At 39.1% G+C, this 18,723-nt stretch overlaps 1 protein-coding gene across 2 annotated transcripts in view; it reads right to left on the bottom strand.

The window, feature by feature from the left end:
* Positions 1–18,723, bottom strand: part of rap1gapb (RAP1 GTPase activating protein b) — a 519,058-nt gene that overhangs the window by 471,338 nt on the left and 28,997 nt on the right. Inside the window, exon 1 of one of the 2 annotated variants that reach the window (XM_061937649.2) lies at positions 6,892–6,947. The exons of the other annotated variant lie outside the window; for it this stretch is intronic. The gene's annotated coding sequence lies outside the window, so the exon portion shown is untranslated. Of the gene's footprint in view, positions 1–6,891; positions 6,948–18,723 lie in introns of those variants that run through there. 2 annotated transcript variants of the gene reach the window in all.

The raw sequence follows: 18,723 nt of genomic DNA, 5'->3' as shown, positions 1-18,723 counted from the left end.
CTTATTGCAGTGAAACTTGCCAAGGGACATGTAAGCAAATATTAACATTGCTGTATGTATACTTTTGACCTCGTCACATTTTCAGTAGACCCATAATAAATTCATAAAAGAAGCAAACTTCATGAATGTTTTTTGTGACCAACAAGTATGTGCTCCAATCACTACATCACAAAAAAATAAGAGTTGTAGAAATTACTGGAAACTCAAGACAGCCATGACATGATGTTCTTTACAAGTGTATGCACACTTTTGATCGCGACTATATATATATATATATATATATATATATATATATATATATATATATGTATGTATATTATATAAGCTATAAGCAACACCCATGTGTCCTCAGCCCTTCAAAATAAAATAATACCAAATAAATAAACAGGGAGTTGTATTGGAGGATATGCAAGAAGTTGGCTGTATTTGCACCGCTGAGGTGCCCTTGAGCTAGACTAAATCCAAAAGGAATTAAAAGTGCAAGGCCCTATGGTATTTAAATTGGAAGGATGTATTCTCCAAAGCCTCAGAAAGCGGACATCATGATCCAGTAGTTGTAACATTGCCTCTTGCAATTATTTTGAAGTGTCAAGAAAAGCAATAAATACTGTGAATATAATCCATTGTTATTAGGGATGTCCAATAATGGCTTTTTGCTGATATCCGATATTCCGATATTGTCCAACTTTTTAATTACCGATATCAACCGATACCGATATCACCCGATATATGCAGTCGTGGAATTAACACATTATTATGCCTAATTTGGACAACCAGGTATGGTGAAGATAAGGTACTTTAAAAAAAAAAAAAAAAAAAAAGATAAATAAATTAAAAACATTTTCTTGAATAAAAAAGAAAGTAAAACAATATAAAAACAGAAACTAGTAATGAATGAAAATGAGTCAAATTAAGTGTTAAAGGTTAGTACTATTAGTGGACCAGCAGCACGCACAATCATGTGTGCTTACGGACTGTATCCCTGCAGACTGTATTGATATATATATTGATATATAATGTAGGAACCACAATATTAATAACAGAAAGAAACAACCCTTTTGTGTGAATGAGTGGGAATGGGGGAGGGAGGTTTTTTGGGTTGGTGCACTAATTGTAAGTGTATCTTGTGTTTTTTATGTTGATTTAATAAAAAATAAAAAATAAAAAACGATACCGATAATAAAAAAAACGATACCAATAATTTCCGATATTACATTTTAACGCATTTATCGGCCGATAATATCGGACATCCCTAATTGTTATCATTACTATTTTGCCCGTTTAATCGTCCTATATATCAGAGGTGTGTGAATAATTCCACTGAGGGCCACAAACTGAAAAAATGAAAGCATGCAGGGGCCATTTTGGTACTTTTCATTTTCAAAACCAATATATTTAAAAAAAAAATATTTTTTTTACATTTTGGTCTCCCCTCATTTTGGTCCCGGGGGACCAAGAAGACCAAGAAAACACAAAAAATTAATTAATATATTTTTTTCAAGGCTTAAATCTCTAGATCAGTGGTGTCCAAAGTGTGGTCAAGGGGCCATTAGCGGTCCACAATTAATCTTTTAGCGGTCCGGGGCACATTTTTGAAATATTATTATACAAAAACATAATAAAGTGGAATAAAAGAGGTCAAATGTAACAAGAACAAGTTGCCAAGATGACTCTAATTACACAAATATGTTTACTTTAACTGTCATTGCTCAAAAAATAATAATGACTCAAAATCAACGTTGTTATTAATTATTGACATTTTGAAATATTTTCTGGGGAAAATATTGCATATTTTGTGTGTTTGCCATACAAAAAAAAGTTTTCTTTGAACGAAAAGAGCAAAAAAACTAAACAAAGAATATTGAAAAATAATAAAAATTACGGATCGATCTGAAGTTGATCGAGAGATGAAAGTAAACAACTGAAAAAATAATGTATGACTTATTTTTAGTACTTTTATTAGTGGGGCCCTTTTGACTCATTGATCATTTTTATTTCAAATGATGGCATTGCTCAAAAAATAATAATGAATCACAATCAATGTTGTATGAATTATTGACCTATTCAATATTCTATTTTTAAATATTTTCTGGAGAAAATATTGCATATTTTGTGTGTTTGCCGAACAAAAAAAAGTTTTCTTTGAACGAAAAGTGCAAAAAAAAAAAAAAAAAAAAAAAAAAAGATAGAAGATAATAAAAATTGCAGATTGATCTGAAGTTGATTGAAAGATGAAAGTAAACAACTAAAAAAATAATGTATGTTTTTAGCACTTTTATTAGTGGGGCCCTTTTGCATCACTGATAATTTTTTTTCAAATGCTGTTATTGCTCAAAAAATAATAATGAATCAAAATCAATGTTACGAATTATTGACCTATTCAATATTCCATTTTGAAATATTTTCTGGGGAAAATATTGCACATTTTGTGCGTTTGCCGTATTAAAAAAAAGTTTTCTTTGACGAAACGAGCAAAAAAAACTAAACAAAAAAGATTTAAAATGATCAAAATTACAGATCAATCTGAAGTTGATTGAGAGATGAAAGTAAACAACTAAAAAATAATCTATGACTTGTTTTTGCACTTTTATGAGTGGGGCCCTTTTGACTCATTGATCATTTTTATTTCAAATGCTTTCATTGCTCAAAAAAAAAAAAACGAATCAAAATCAATGTTATGAATTATTGACATTTTGAAATATTTTCTGGGGAAAATATTGCAAAGTTTGTGTGTTTGCCTTCCAAGAAAAAGTTTTCTTTGACGAAAAGAGCAAAAAAAACTAAACAAAGAATATTAAGAAATAATAGAAATTGCAGAATGATCTGAAGTTGATTGAGAGATGAAAGTAAACAACTAAAAAAATACTGTATGACTTATTTTTAGCACTTTTATTAGTGGAGCCCTTTTGACTCATTGATCATTTTTATTTCAAATGCTGTCATTGGTCAAAAAATAATAATGAATCAAAATCAATGTTACGAATTATTGACCTATTCAATATTCCATTTTGAAATATTTTCTGGGGAAAATATTGCACATTTTGTGTGTTTGCTGTACTAAAAAAAAGTTTTCTTTGACGAAAAGAGCAAAAAAAACTAAACAAAAAAGATTAAAAATGACTAAAATTACAGATCAATCTGAAGTTGATTGAGAGATGAAAGGAAACAACTAAAAAAATAATCTATGACTTGTTTTTGCACTTTTATGAGTGGGGCCCTTTTGACTCACTGATCATTTTTATTTCAAATGCTTTCATTGCTCAAAAAAAAAAAAAAAAATCAAAATCAATGTTATGAATTATTGACTTTTTGAAATATTTTCTGGGGAAAATATTGCAAAGTTTGTGTGTTTGCCATACAAGAAAAAGTTTTCTTTGACGAAAAGAGCAAAAAAAACGAAACAAAGAATATTACAAAATAATAGAAATTACGGATCGATCTGAAGTTGATTGAGAGATGAAAGTAAACAACTAAAAAAAAAATGTATGACTTATTTTTAGCACTTTTATTAGTGGGGCCCTTTTGACTCATTGATCATTTTTATTTCAAATGCTGTCATTGGTCAAAAAATAATAATGAATCAAAATTAATGTTATGAATTATTGACCTATTCAATATTCCATTTTGAATTATTTTCTGGGGAAAATATTGCATATTTTGTGTGTTTGCCGTACAAAAAAAAGTTTTCTTTGAACGAAAAGAGCAAAAAAACGAAACAAAAAAGATTAAAAATTATTCAAATTACAGATCGATCTGAAGTTGATTGAGAGATGAAAGTAAACAACTAAAAAATAATGTATGACTTATTTTTAGCACTTTTATTTGTGGGGTCCTTTTGACTCATTGATCATTTTTATTTCAAATGCTGTCATTGGTCAAAAAATAATGAATCAAAATCAATGTTATGAATTATTGACCTATTCAATATTCCATTTTGAATTATTTTCTGCGGAAAATATTGCATATTTTGTGTGTTTGCCATACAAAAAAAAGTTTTCTTTGAATGAAAAGTGCAAAAAAAACAAAACAAAAATGATTAAAACTGATAAAAATTACAGATCGATCTGAAGTTGATTGGAAGATGAAAGTAAACAACTAAAAAAATAATGTATGACTTATTTTTAGCACTTTTATGAGTGGAGCCTTTTTGACTCACTGATCATTTTTATTTCAAAAGCTTGTCATTGCTAAAAAAATAATGAATCAAAATCAATGTTATGTATTAAAACTCTAATTATTTATCATTAAATATTCCACTTTGAAAATCTTTTTGTGGAAAAATATTTTTGTCATAAATGTATTTTTTTTTTTTTAAACAAAAAGGGCATAAAACGTAAAAAAAAACTCATACAAATTTAACTTTACATTGACAGACAAAATATTAAATATTCTTTTTTTTTTGTTGTTACACAAATTGTATGCAATATAAGATAATATAATATATGTTGCATTGTTAGAGTATATTAAATTAAAAAATATATTACATGCAGTAAATATGTATTGTTTTACTGCTGACATAATCTAATCAGATTATCCATGAAAAAGACCCAATATTTTTGACCCACATGTAATTAGTGGGTGATAAATCTGCACATATACATGATTAATGCAGTATTTTTTGTGATTAATCGCATTAGTTAACTTGTTATTTCTGTTCAAATAAAAAGAACAATTACATTTAGAAAGACAAGAAAGTACCATGTTTTCTGCACGATAAGACACTTCTTTTTCCTACGCTTTATAACCTGCGGCTTATGAAACGCTGCGGCTAATTTATGAGTTTTGCTTTGCTAATGGCAAGAGTGTTTTTGTATTGAACAAATAGTTTTCATAGACGCCTGCAGAAATAATGAACGTGTGTTATTTTTATTTGTTATTTGTACCATGACGCCATCTTTTGGACAAGTTTGCTCACTACAGGTGCTGCCGGTTGAAAATGTACTTCCTGTTTCTGCTTTAAACCTGACGTAAAACCGACCAAGCAACGTTTGTAACTTTTACAATACAACTAAAACAATTCTTACTTACTAAAGTGTCCCATAGAAGTGTTTCCATGCATATTTGTACGTGCTGTCGCAATTTAATCAAGCTAGTGCCCTTAGCATTAACTAACATGCTAACACGTTTATGAGTGTCTGTGTTAGTATTATTAACTTACAATGGCATTATTTTTGTATTGTTTCACTTTCACAAATTCCTCAGTAAATTCACCAAAACGTCACCGTGGAATTATTGAGTCTGTTTAGCTGATTGGAGAGCTAGCTTGCGCAGCTAGTGGGTCCATGACGATGACTTCTGTTTTGTTTGATCAGCCGTTTTACTGCCATGTTACAGACATCGTTTGGAAACAATTAAGGTATGTAAATAAACATTTACTAAACATTTCTGTGTATATAAATCATTTAACAATATATATATATATATATATATATATATATATATATATATATATATATATATATATATATATATATATATATATATATATATATATATATATATCACTCCAAGCAATGTTTGTAAGTTTTACAATATAACAAACAATTCTTACTTACTAAACTGTCCCATGTGTGATGTCTGTAGGAGTGTTGTCATGCAGAATTTTACGTGCCCACGAAGTGTAATGAAGCTAGCGTCGTATAGCATTAGCTAGTACGTTAGTATTATTAACTTACAATGGCATTCTTTTTGTATTGTTTCACTTTCACAAATTCCTCAGTAAATTCACCAAAATGTCACCGTGGAGTTATTGAGTCTGTTTAGCTGATTGGAGAGCTAGCTTGCGCAGCTAGCGGGTCCATGACAATGACTTCTGTTTTGTTTGATCAGCCGTTTTACTGCCGTGTTACAGACAGTGCTAGAAAACAATTAATGTATGTAAATAAACATTTACTAAATATTTCTGTGTAAATAAATATTTTCACAACCTATATATCTGGAGCAAAACATACATATATATATATATATATATATATATATATATATATATATATATATATATATATATATATATATATATATATATATATATATACACACACATCACTCCAAGTAACGTTTGTAAGTTTTACAATATAACTAAAACAATTCTTACTTACTAAACTGTCCCATGTGTAATGTCTGTAGGAGTGTTTTTCATGCAAATGTGTACGTGCCCACGAAGTGTAACGAAGCTAGCGTCGTATAGCATTAGCTAACACGCTAACACGTTTACAGGTGTGTGTGTTAGTATTGTTAACTTACATTCTTTTTGTGTTGTTTCACTTTCACAAATTCCTCAGTAAATCCACCAAAACGTCACCGTGGAGTTACCGAGTCTGTTTAGCGGACTGGAGAGCTAGCTTGCGCAGCTAGCGGGTCCATGACAATGACTTCTGTTTTGTTTGAACAGCCGTTTTACTGCCCTGTTACAGACAGTGTTAGGAAACAATTAAGGTATGCAAATAAACATTTACACACCGGTATATAACTGCGGTGCGGCCAATATATGTAAAAATATTTATTTATTCTAAAATTTGGTGGGTGTTGCTTACATATTAATTTACGCTACAGTATTGGCTATCATTTCTCGGCTTTCAAGGGGCCGCTTAACATAACGTGGCCCTCGGGCCATCAAGTTGACACCTGTGGTGTAAAATGTCACTTTTAACCTGCACTACGACAGCAACATTGGTTGACTTGCGACAACGAGTGGAACATGCCGTCCCACAGCAGTGTGTGAGCACTATGGGGGGGAAGAGGTACCAAGCTGTGGTGATGAGTATTTGTTCGCAGAAGAAAACAGACTGTTGGGAGTGGAATGGTTCAGGAACTACGTGAACTCACAGCATTATATTCCCGACACCAAAGCACAAGGTGTGGACTTCAATGGAGAAGAAAAAGTTGTCCTACCTGGCTGGAGCCCACACAAGATGCTGTGCCTGTGCCTGGACCTAACCCCTCCCCTCCCAGCCCTGGACGACGACCACAGTGTTTTTAGTGGAAGAGGAGGCGGCGCCCTGAACGGCGTGGAGGAGAAAGCGGGACAGTGTGAGCTGCATGCAGGAGATGCTGCAGAGGAGGAGGAGGAGGAGGAGGAGGGCGGACTCTGCTGTACGCATCAGCACCGCTGTCCCTCTCCGCCCCCACTTCCTGCTAAAAAAAAAAAGTGTCATGTGACCGCCATGTGATCATCCAGCATGCAACAGAAGCCGCCTCCTGGGCTGCGAGGTCATTACCAGCACTGGGAATTGTTCTCATGGCTTTGAGATACAAGTGATAAAATAAAAAAAATGCTTCCTTTATTCTACTTGATGACTTTTACTTGTCAATACTCCTCGCACGTTAGCCGCCAAACCGCCAATATGCGTCAGCGGAACTGAAATGTTTGAATGTCCATGGTGAGTGGAGTGTGTGGATGCTGGAACGGTTCCAATCGGATGAGGAATGTGGGATATGGAGTCAATTGTATATTTCCCGTTCATTTTCAATAGGGGGAAATTCCTGGTAATTCCGGGTAATCAGGGAATTTTTCGGAACAAGGAAACATGCTGGCTTGAATGTCCAGGGTGAGTGGAGTGTGTGGATGTTGGAACGGTTCAAATCGGGAGAGAAATGTGGGATATGGAGTCGATGGTATATTTCCCATTCATTGTCAATGGGGAGAAAATTCCGGGAAATTCCGGGAAAACATGTTTTACGTTCGATATATGTGAAGAGTAGTGTTGGTGGAGGGTTGAAAGGTCGGAATCGGGTTTAAACATGGCGCAACATTTTGAGAATTTAGGGCATTGTAGAACTTAGAAAACGGCCATTCATTTGAATGGGAATTTCCTGGAAATTTGAGAATTTGTGAAATTATTGACACTGGCACAATTGTCCGAGATGATATGAATGGGTTGGTGCTGGAATTTTTAGAAACGGTTGAAAAATGTTAACGTAGTAATAGTTTTAATTGAGAATAGGTATTTTGGAATTCCTGGAATTTTGGAAAAACCAGGAATTTGTTAAAAAAAAAAAAAGAAAAAAAAAAAGATTACTTTTGTTGTCCCAACTAAGGAATGTTTTGAAGGTGGAATTGATTGAAAAATATGGACTGTGAAAACTTTCCAGCAAGAGGTGAAAATAAGGCTTTGGAAAACCAGGATTTCTGGGAATTCCTGGAATTGAATGTCCAGCTCGAAGACCTCTATGAAGAACACTAACAAAGGACCCAGATTTCCCTCGCCCGGACGCGGGTCACCGGGGCCCCCCTCTGGAGCCAGGCCCGGAGGTGGGGCACGATGGCGAGCGCCTGGTGGCCGGGCCTGTCCCCATGGAGCCCGGCCGGGCACAGCCCGAAGAGGCAACGTGGGTCCCCCCTCCAATGGGCTCACCACCCATAGCAGGGGCCATAGAGGTCGGGTGCAGTGTGAGCTGGGCGGCAGCCGAGGGCAGGGCACTTGGCGGTCTGATCCTCGGCTACATAAGCTGGCTCTTGGGACGTGGAACGTCACCTCGCTGGGGGGGGGAAGGAGCCTGAGCTAGTGCGTGAGGTGGAGAAGTTCCGGCTAGATATAGTTGGACTCACTTCGACGCACAGCAAGGGCTCTGGAACCACTTCTCTTGAGAGGGGCTGGACTCTCTTCCACTCTGGCGTTGCCGGCAGTGAGAGGCGACGGGCTGGGGTGGCAATTCTTGTTGCCCCTCGGCTCAAAGCCTGCACGTTGGAGTTCAACCCGGTGGACGAGAGGGTAGCTTCCCTCCGCCTTCGGGTGGGGGGATGGGTCCTGACTGTTGTTTGCGTTTACGCGCCAAACGGCAGCTCAGAGTACCCACCCTTTTTGGATTCACTCGAGGGAGTACTGGAGAGTGCTCCCCCGGGTGATTCCCTCGTTCTACTGGGGGACTTCAACGCTCATGTTGGCAGCGACAGTGAAACCTGGAAAGGTGTGATTGGGAAGAATGGCCGCCCGGATCTGAACCCGGGTGGTGTTCTGTTATTGGACTTTTGTGCTCGTCACAGATTGTCGATAACAAACACCATGTTCAAACATAACGGTGTCCATATGTGCACTTGGCACCCTAGGCCGCAGTTCCATGATCGACTTTGTAGTTGTGTCATGGGTTTTGCGGTCTCATGTTTTGGACACTCGGGTGAAGAGAGGGGCGGAGCTTTCTACCGATCACCACCTGGTGGTGAGTTGGCTGCGATGGTGGGGGAGGATGCCGGACAGACCTGGCAGGCCCAAACGCATTGTGAGGGTTTGCTGGGAACGCCTGGCAGAGTCTCCTGTCAGAGAGAGTTTCAATTCCCACCTCCGGAAGAACTTTGAAAATGTCACGAGGGAGGCGCTGGACATTGAGTCCGAGTGGACGATGTTCCGTGCCTCTGTTGTCGAGGCGGCCGATTGGAGCTGTGGCCGCAAGGTGGTTGGTGCCTGTCGTGGCGGTAATCCTAGAACCCGTTGGTGGACACCGGCGGTGAGGGATGCCGTCAGGCTGAAGAAGGAGTCCTATCGGGTTCTTTTGGCTCATGGGACTCCTGAGGCAGCAGACAGGTACTGACAGGCCAAGCGGTGTGCGGCTTCAGCGGTCGCGGAGGCAAAAACTCGGACATGGGAGGAGTTTGGGGAGGCCATGGAAAAAGACTTCCGGACGGCTTCGAAGCAATTCTGGACCACCATCCGCCGCCTCAGGAAGGGGAAGCAGTGCAGTGTCAACACCGTGTATGGTGGGGATGGTGCTCTGCTGACCTCAACTGCGGATGTTGTGGATCGGTGGAGGGAATACTTCGAAGACCTCCTCAATCCTACCAGCACGTCTTCCTATGAGGAAGCAGGGCCTGGGGAATCTGTGGTGGGCTCTCCTATTTCTGGGGCTGAGGTTGCCGAGGTAGTTAAAAAGCTCCTCGGTGGCAAGGCCCCGGGGGTGGATGAGATCCGCCCGGAGTTCCTTAAGGCTCTGGATGTTGTGGGGCTGTCTTGGTTGACAAGACTCTGCAACATCACGTGGACATCGGGGGCGGTACCTCTGGATTGGCAGACCGGGGTGGTGGTTCCTCTCTTTAAGAAGGGGAACCGGAGGGTGTGTTCCAACTATCGTGGGATCACACTCCTCAGCCTTCCCGGTAAGGTCTATTCAGGTGTACTGGAGAGGAGGCTACGCCGGATAGTCGAACCTCGGATTCAGGAGGAACAGTGTGGTTTTCGTCCTGGTCGTGGAACTGTGGACCAGCTCTATACTCTCGGCAGGGTCCTTGAGGGTGCATGGGAGTTTGCCCAACCAGTCTACATGTGCTTTGTGGACTTGGAGAAGGCATTCGACCGTGTACCCCGGGAAGTCCTGTGGGGAGTGCTCAGAGAGTATGGGGTAACGGACTGTCTTATTGTGGCAGTTCGCTCCCTGTATAATCAGTGTCAGAGCTTGGTTCGCATTGCCGGCAGTAAGTCGGACACGTTTCCAGTGAGGGTTGGACTCCGCCAAGGCTGCCCTTTGTCACCGATTCTGTTCATAACCTTTATGGACAGAATTTCTAGGCGCAGTCAGGGCGTTGAGGGTATCTGGTTTGGTGGCTGCAGGATTAGGTCTCTGCTATTTGCAGATGATGTGGTCCTGATGGCTTCCTCCGGCCAAGATCTTCAGCTCTCACTGGATCGTTTCGCAGCCGAGTGTGAAGCGACTGGGATGGGAATCAGCACCTCCAAGTCCGAGTCCATGGTTCTCTCCCGGAAAAGGGTGGAGTGCCATCTCCGGGTTGGGGAGGAGATCTTGCCCCAAGTGGAGGAGTTCAAGTACCTCGGAGTCTTGTTCACGAGTGGGGGAAGAGTGGATGGTGAGATCGACAGGCGGATCGGTGCGGCGTCTTCAGTAATGCGGACGCTGTATCGATCCATTGTGGTGAAGAAGGAGCTGAGCCGGAAGGCAAAGCTCTCGATTTACCGGTCGATCTACGTTCCCATCCTCACCTATGGTCATGAGCTTTGGGTCATGACCGAAAGGACAAGATCATGGGTACAAGCGGCCGAAATGAGTTTCCTCCGCCGAGTGGCGGGGCTCTCCCTTAGAGATAGGGTGAGAAGCTCTGTCATTCGGGAGGAGCTCAAAGTAAAGCCGCTGCTCCTCCACATCGAGAGGAGCCAGATGAGGTGGTTCGGGCATCTGGTCAGGATGCCACCCGAACGCCTCCCTAGGAAGGTGTTTCGGGCACGTCCGACCGGTAGGAGGCCACGGGGAAGACCCAGGACACGCTGGGAAGACTATCTCTCCCGGCTGGCCTGGGAACGCCTCGGGATACCCCGGGAGGAGCTGGACGAAGTGGCTGGGGAGAGGGAAGTCTGGGCTTCCCTGCTTAAGCTGCTGCCCCCGCGACCCGACCTCGGATAAGCGGAAGAAGATGAATGGATGGATGGATGGAATGTCCAGGGTGAGTGGAGTGTGTGGATGTTGGAACGGTTCCAATCGGATGAGAAATGTGGGATGTGGAGTCAATTGTATATTTCCCATTCATTTTCAATTGGGGAAATTCCTGGTAATTCCGGGTAATCAGGGAATTTTTCGGAACAAGGAAACATGCTGGCTTGAATGTCCAGGGTGAGTGGAGTGTGTGGATGTTGGAATGGTTCCAATCGGGTGAGAAATGTGGGATATGTAGTCGATTGTATACTTCCCATTCATTGTCAATGGGGATACAATTCCAGGAAATTCCGGGAAAACATGTTTTATATTATGTTCGATATATGTGAAGAGTAGTGTGCGTGATTCGTTGAAAGGTTGGAATTGTGTTTAAAAATTGCGCAACATTTTGAAATTTTAGGGCATTGTAGAACTTGGAATACAGCCATTCATTTGAATGGGAGTTTCCTGGAAATTTGGGAATTTGTGAAAATATTGACACTAGCACAATTGTCCGAGATGATACGAATGGGTTGGTGTTGGAATTTTTAGAATCGGTTGAAAAATATTAACGTAGTAATAGTTTTAATTGAGAATAAGTATTTCGTAATTCCTGGAATTTTGGGAAAACCAGGAATTTGTACACAAAAAAAAAAGATTACTTTTGTTGTCCCGACTAAGGAGAGTTTTGAAGGTGGAACAGTTGGAATTGGTTGAAAAATATGGACTGTGAAAACTTTCCAGCAAGAAGTGAAAATAGGGCTTTGGAAAACCGGGAATTCCTGGAATTGAATGTCCAGGGTGAGTGGAGTGTGTAAATGTTGGAACGGTTCCAATCGGATGAGAAATGTGGGATGTGGAGTCGATTGCATATTTCCCATTAATTTTCAATTGGGGGGAAATTCCTGGTAATTCCGGGTAATCAGGGAAATTTCGGAACCGGGAAACATGCTGGCTTGAATGTCCAGGGTGAGTGGAGTGTGTGGGTGTTGGAACGGTTGAAATCGGGTGAGAAATGTGGGATATGGAGTCGATTGTCATTTCCCATTCATTGTCAATGGGGAGAAAATTCCGGGAAAATCCGGGGAAACCTGTTTTGCGTTCGATATATGTGAAGAGTAGTGTGAGTGTGGATGGTTGAAAGGTCGGAATCGGGTTTAAAAATTGCACATTTGGAAAATTTAGGGCATTGTAGAACTTTGAATACGGCCATTCATTTGAATGGTAGTTTCCTGGAAATTTTGGAATTTGTGAAAATATTGATACTAGCACAATTGTACTAGATGATATGAATGGGTTGGTGTTGGAATTTTTAGAATCGGTTGAAAAATGTTAACGTAGTAACAGTTTGATTTGAGAATTGGTATTTCGGAATTCCTGGAATTTTGGGGAAAACCAGGAATTTGTAAAAAAAACAAATATACATATACATATACATATATATATATATATATATATATATATATATATATATATATATATATATATATACATATATATATATATATATACATATATGTATGTGTGGGGAAAAAATCACAAGACTATTTCATCTCTACAGGCCTGTTTCATGAGGGGGGGTTCCCTCAATCATCAGGAGATTTTAATGGGAGCATTCACATACCATGGTTTATATAGGGCACAGAGTGGGTGGGTACAGGCTGGCGTAGGGGCGTGGTGATTGGCTCATGTGTTACCTAGGAGGTGTTTCCGTCTGTGGCGGCATGCTGTTACAATTTCGCTGCGCTTGTTGAGGGATGACAGGTCTGGACGGTAAATAATAAACAGTTTCTCTTTCAAGCATAGGTTGCATCTTTTATTACCACTATTGTAAGGTGTGCTGGATGCAAGAATTTGCCACGCCCCTACGCCAGCCTGTACCCACCCACTCTGTGCCCTATATAAACCATGGTATGTGAATGCTCCTATTAAAATCTCCTGATGATTGAGGGAACCCCCCCTCATGAAACAGGCCTGTAGAGATGAAATAGTCTTGTGATTTTTTTCCCACACATACATATATTGCGCTCTACTACGGTATCGAGCACTATTTTTTGGATAACCTTATTAAGACATATATATATATATATATATATATATATATATATATTACTATTGTCCCAACTAAGGAATGTATTGAAGGTGGAACAGTCGGAATTGGTTGAAAAATATGGACTGTGAAGACTTTCCAGCAAGAGGTGAGAATTGGGCTTTGGAAAACTGGGATTTCTGGTTCGAATCGGATGGGGAAATGTGGGATATGGAGTCGATTGTATATTTCCCATTCATTGTCAATGGGGAGAAAATTCCAGGAAATTCCAGGAAAACCTGTTTTGCATTCAATATTTGTGAAGAGCAGCAGGAGTGGATGATTGAAAGGTCAAAATAGGGTTAACATTATTTTCTTTTAAACGGGAGTTTCCTGGAAATTTGGGAATTTGGGAAAATATTGATACAAGCACAATTGTCCGAGATGATATGAATGGGTTGGTGCTGGAATTTTTTAAAATCGGTTGAAAAATGTTTGAATTGAGAATGGGTATTTTGGAATTCCTGGAATTTCGGGAAAAACAGGAATTTGTACAACAAAAAAAGATAATTGAATTGAATTATATTTATATAGCGCTTTTCTCTAGTAATAACTTTTGTTGTCCCAACTAAGGAATGTTTTGAAGGTGGAATAGTTGGAATTGGTTGAAAAATGTGTACTGTGTAAACTTTCCAGCAAGAGGTGAAAATAGGGCTTAGGAAAAATCGAGAAATCTAGGACTCCTGGAATATGTTTTCTACTTGGAAAATGGTAGTTTGATTTTCCAGTGTGAGTGGAGTGTGTGGATGTTGGAACGGTTCAAATAGGTTGAGAAACGAGGGATATGCAGTCGATTGTATATTTAAGATTCATTTTTAACGGGGGGAAATTCCTTGTAATTCCGGGTAATCAGGAAATTTTCAAAACCAGGAAACATGCTGGCTTGAATGTCCAGGGTGAGTGGAGTGTGTGGATGTTGGAACGGTTCCAATCGGATGAGAAATGTGGGATATGGAGACGATTCTATATTTACCATTCATTGTCAATGGGGAGAAAATTGCGGGAAATTCCAGGAAAACATGTTTTGCATTCGATACATGTGAAGAGCAGTAGGAGTGGATGGTTGAAAGGTCAGAATAGGGTTAAAAAAGAGCACAACATTAAAGAATTTAGGACATTATAGAACTTGGAATACAGCCATTCTTTTGAACAGGAGTTTCCTGGAAATTTGGGAAATTGGGAAAATATTGATACTAGCACAATTGTCCTAGATGGTATGAATGGGTTGTTGTTGGATTTTTTTAGAATCGGTTGAAAAATGTTAACGTAGTAACATATTGCCTGTCCCATTAAAAGGGGTGGGGGAGTCGCACTCATATACAACAAAAACTTTAACCTTACCCCTAACCTAAATAATAAATATAACTCGTTTGAGGTGCTTACTATGAGGTTTGTCACACCACTGCCTCTCCACCTGGCTGTTATCTACCGCCCCCCCAGGACCCTATTCGGACTTCATCAGTGAATTCTCAGAGTTCGTTGCTGATCTAGTGACGCACGCCGACAATATAATCATAATGGGGGACTTTAATATCCATATGAATACCCCATCGGACCCTCAGTGCGTGGCGCTCCAGACTATAATTGATAGCTTTGGTCTTACACAAATAATAAATGAACCTACGCATCGCAACGGTAATACGATAGATCTAGTGCTGGTCAGGGGTGTCACCACCTCCAAAGTTACAATACTCCCGTATACTAAAGTAATGTCCGATCATTACCTCATAAAATTTGAAGTTCTGACTCATTGTCAACAAACTAATAATAATAATTACTATAGCAGCCGCAACATTAATGCTGCCACAACGATGACTCTTGCTGGCCTACTGCCTTCGGTAATGGCACCATTCCCAAATTATGTCGGCTGTATTGATGACCTCACTAACAACTTTAACGATGCCCTGCGCGACACCATTGATAGTATAGCACCGCTAAAGCTAAAAAGAGCCCCTAAAAGGCGCACCCCATGGTTTACAGAAGAAACTAGAGCCCATAAATTATCATGTAGAAAGCTGGAACGCAAATGGCGCGCGACTAAACTTGAGGTTTTCCATCAAGCATGGAGTGATAGTTTAATATCGTATAAACGCATGCTTACCTTAGCTAAAGCTAAATATTACTCAAATCTCATCCACCTCAACAAAAATGATCCTAAATTTTTGTTTAGTACAGTAGCATCACTAACCCAACAAGGGACTCCTCCCAGTAGCTCCACCCACTCGGCAGATGACTTTATGAATTTCTTTAATAAGAAAATTGAACTCATTAGAAAGGAGATTAAAGACAACGCATCCCAGCTACAACTGGGTTCTATTAACACAGATACGACTGTATCTACGACGAATACCGCCCTCCAAAATAGTTTCTCTCTCTTTGATGAAATAACATTAGAGGAATTGTTAAGATGTGTTAATGGGACAAAACAAACAACATGTTTACTTGACCCACTTCCTGGGAAACTTATCAAGGAGCTTTTTGTATTATTAGGTCCATCAGTGCTAAATATTATAAACTTAGCACTTTCCTCTGGCACTGTTCCCCTAGCATTCAAAAAAGCGGTTATTCATCCTCTGCTCAAAAGACCTAACCTTGATCCTGACCTCATGGTAAACTACCAGCCGGTGTCCCACCTTCAGTTTATCTCGAAAATCCTCAAAAAAATTGTCGCACAGCAGCTAAATGAACACTTAGTGTCTAACAATCTCTGTGAACCTTTTCAATCCGGTTTCAGGGCAAATCACTCTACGGAGACAGCCCTCGCAAAAATGACTAATGATCTACTGCTAACGATGGATTCTGATGCGTCATCTATGTTGCTGCTTCTTGATCTTAGCGCTGCTTTCGATACCGTCGATCATAATATTTTATTAGAGCGTATCAAAACTTTCTGTCTCCCCTAGAGAGGGGGGGTTACCCACATATGCGGTTTCTCATAGTCATTCACATCGACGTCCCTTATGTGGGCTCTGTACCGAGGATGTCGTTGGGGCTTGTACAGCCCTTTGAGACTTTTGTGATTTAGGGCTATATAAATAAACATTGATTGATTGATTGATTGAACAGTTTTAATTGAGAATAGTTATTTCGGAATTACTGGAATTTTGGGAAAACCAGAAATTTGTAGAAAGAAAAAAAAAAAGACTTTTGTTGTTGCAACTAAAAAAAATTGAACATTTTGGGCATTATAGAACTTAGAATACGGCCATTCATTTGAATGGGAGTTTCCTGGAAAATCGGGAATTCTGGGGATTCCTGGAATTGAATGTCCAGAGTGAGTGGAGTGTGTGGATGTTGGACTGGTTCAAATCGGATAAGGCATGTGGGATATGGAGTCGGTAGTATATGTCCGATTCATTTTCAATAGGAGGAACATTTTAATGGGAATTTCCTGGAAATTTGGGAATTTCCTGGAAATTTGGGAATTTGTGAACATTTTTGTACTAGCACAATTGTCTGAGATGATATGAATGGGTTATTGTTGGAACTTTTAAAATCGGTTGAAAAATGTTTGAATTGAGAATGTTATTTCTGAATTCCTTGAATTTCGGAAAAACCAGGAATTGTCCCAAATAAGGAATGTTTTGAAGGTGGAATAGTTGGAATTGGTTGAAAAATGTGGACTGTGTAAACATTCCAGCAAGAGGTGAAAATAAGGCTTTCTGGGAATTCCTGGATTTGTTTTTAACTTGGAACATAGTACCGTAGTTTCATTTTCCAGGGTGAGTGGAGTGTGTGGCTGTTGGAACAAATCCAAACGGGTGAGAAATGTGGGATATGGAGTCGATTGTATATTTCCGATTCTTTTACAACGGGGAGAAATTCCTGGTAATTACGGGTAATCAGGGAATTTTCTCTCCTCTCCAGGGGCCCAGGTTTAGACTGAATATTTATTTTTCTCCCCTCCCGCCACAGCGTATACCTGTTTCTCACCCTTTTTGTAAGGAGCACCGAAAGTTGTCAGACCCGTCAGCGATCCTGTTCTGTCTCCCTGTAATGTTTGTCTGCTCTTGAATGGGATTGTGCGATCCTGTTCTGTCTCCCTGTAATGTTTATCTGATCTTGAATGGGATTTTGCTGAAAATTTTTATTTCCCCTCGGGGATTAATAAAGTATTTCCGATTCTGATTCCGTTTCTGAAATGTGGGATATGCAGTCGATTGTATATTTCCCATTCATCGTCAGATGAACATAATGGGAAATTTTGTGAAAAGTGGGAATTTGGGGAAAGGGAAAACATGTTTTGCTTTTCATATATCGGAAGAGTAGCGCATGGAGGTGGTTGAAAGGTCAGAATTGGGTAAAAAAAAAAAAAAAACATTTTTTTTGAGAATTTAGCGCATTGAATTTGTCTATTCATTTGAATTTCAAATTTACTGGAATTTTGAGAATTTCGGGAAAACCAGGAACTTTTGAAAATATTGATTTTAGCACAATTGACCTAGAAGATATAAATTGGTTGATGTTGGAATTTTTCAGAATCGGTTGAAAAATATTGACGTACTAACAGTTTGAATTGAGAATAGGTATTTTGGAATTCCTGGAATTTCGGGAATACAGGGAATTTGTACGAAAAACATGATATCTTTTGTTGTCCCAACTAAGGAATGTTTTAAACTTGGAATGGTTGAAATGTAGACTGTGGAAACATTTCGACAAGAGGTGAATATAGTGCTTTAGAAAACTGGGAATTCTGAGAATTCCTGGAATATTTTGGAATTTGGAAACTAGTACTTTGATATTACAGGCTGAGTGGAGTGTGTGGATGTTGGAACGGTTTGAATTGGGTGAGAAATGTGGGATATGTTGATTGTATATTTCCCATTCATTGTCAATGGGGAGAATTTTTTGGGAAATTTTGGGAAAACATGTTTTGTGAGTAGTGTGTGTAGATGGTTGAAAGGTCGGAATCGGGTTTGAAAATGGTGCAACATTTCGAGACTTCTTGGCATTGTAGAACTATGAATATGCCCATTCATTTGAATGGGAATTTCCTGGAAATTTGGGAAATTTTTGAAAATACTGATACTAGCACACTTGTCCTAGATGATATGAATGGGTTGGTGTTGGAAATTTTAAAATCAGTTGAAAAATGTTTGAATTGAGAATGGATATTTTAGAATTCCTGGAAAAACAGGAATTTGTACCAAAAAAAAAAAGATGCCTTTTGTTATATTATATATATATATACATATATATATTGTTGTCCCAACTAAGGAATGTTTTGAAGGTGGAATGGTTGGAATTGGTTGAAAAATGTGGACTGTAAAAACTTTCCAGCA

The sequence above is a fragment of the Nerophis lumbriciformis genome, linkage group LG03, assembly GCF_033978685.3.
Source record: "Nerophis lumbriciformis linkage group LG03, RoL_Nlum_v2.1, whole genome shotgun sequence".
NCBI lineage: Eukaryota > Metazoa > Chordata > Actinopteri > Syngnathiformes > Syngnathidae > Nerophis > Nerophis lumbriciformis.
This window is presented reverse-complemented; position numbering and strand designations above follow the sequence as displayed.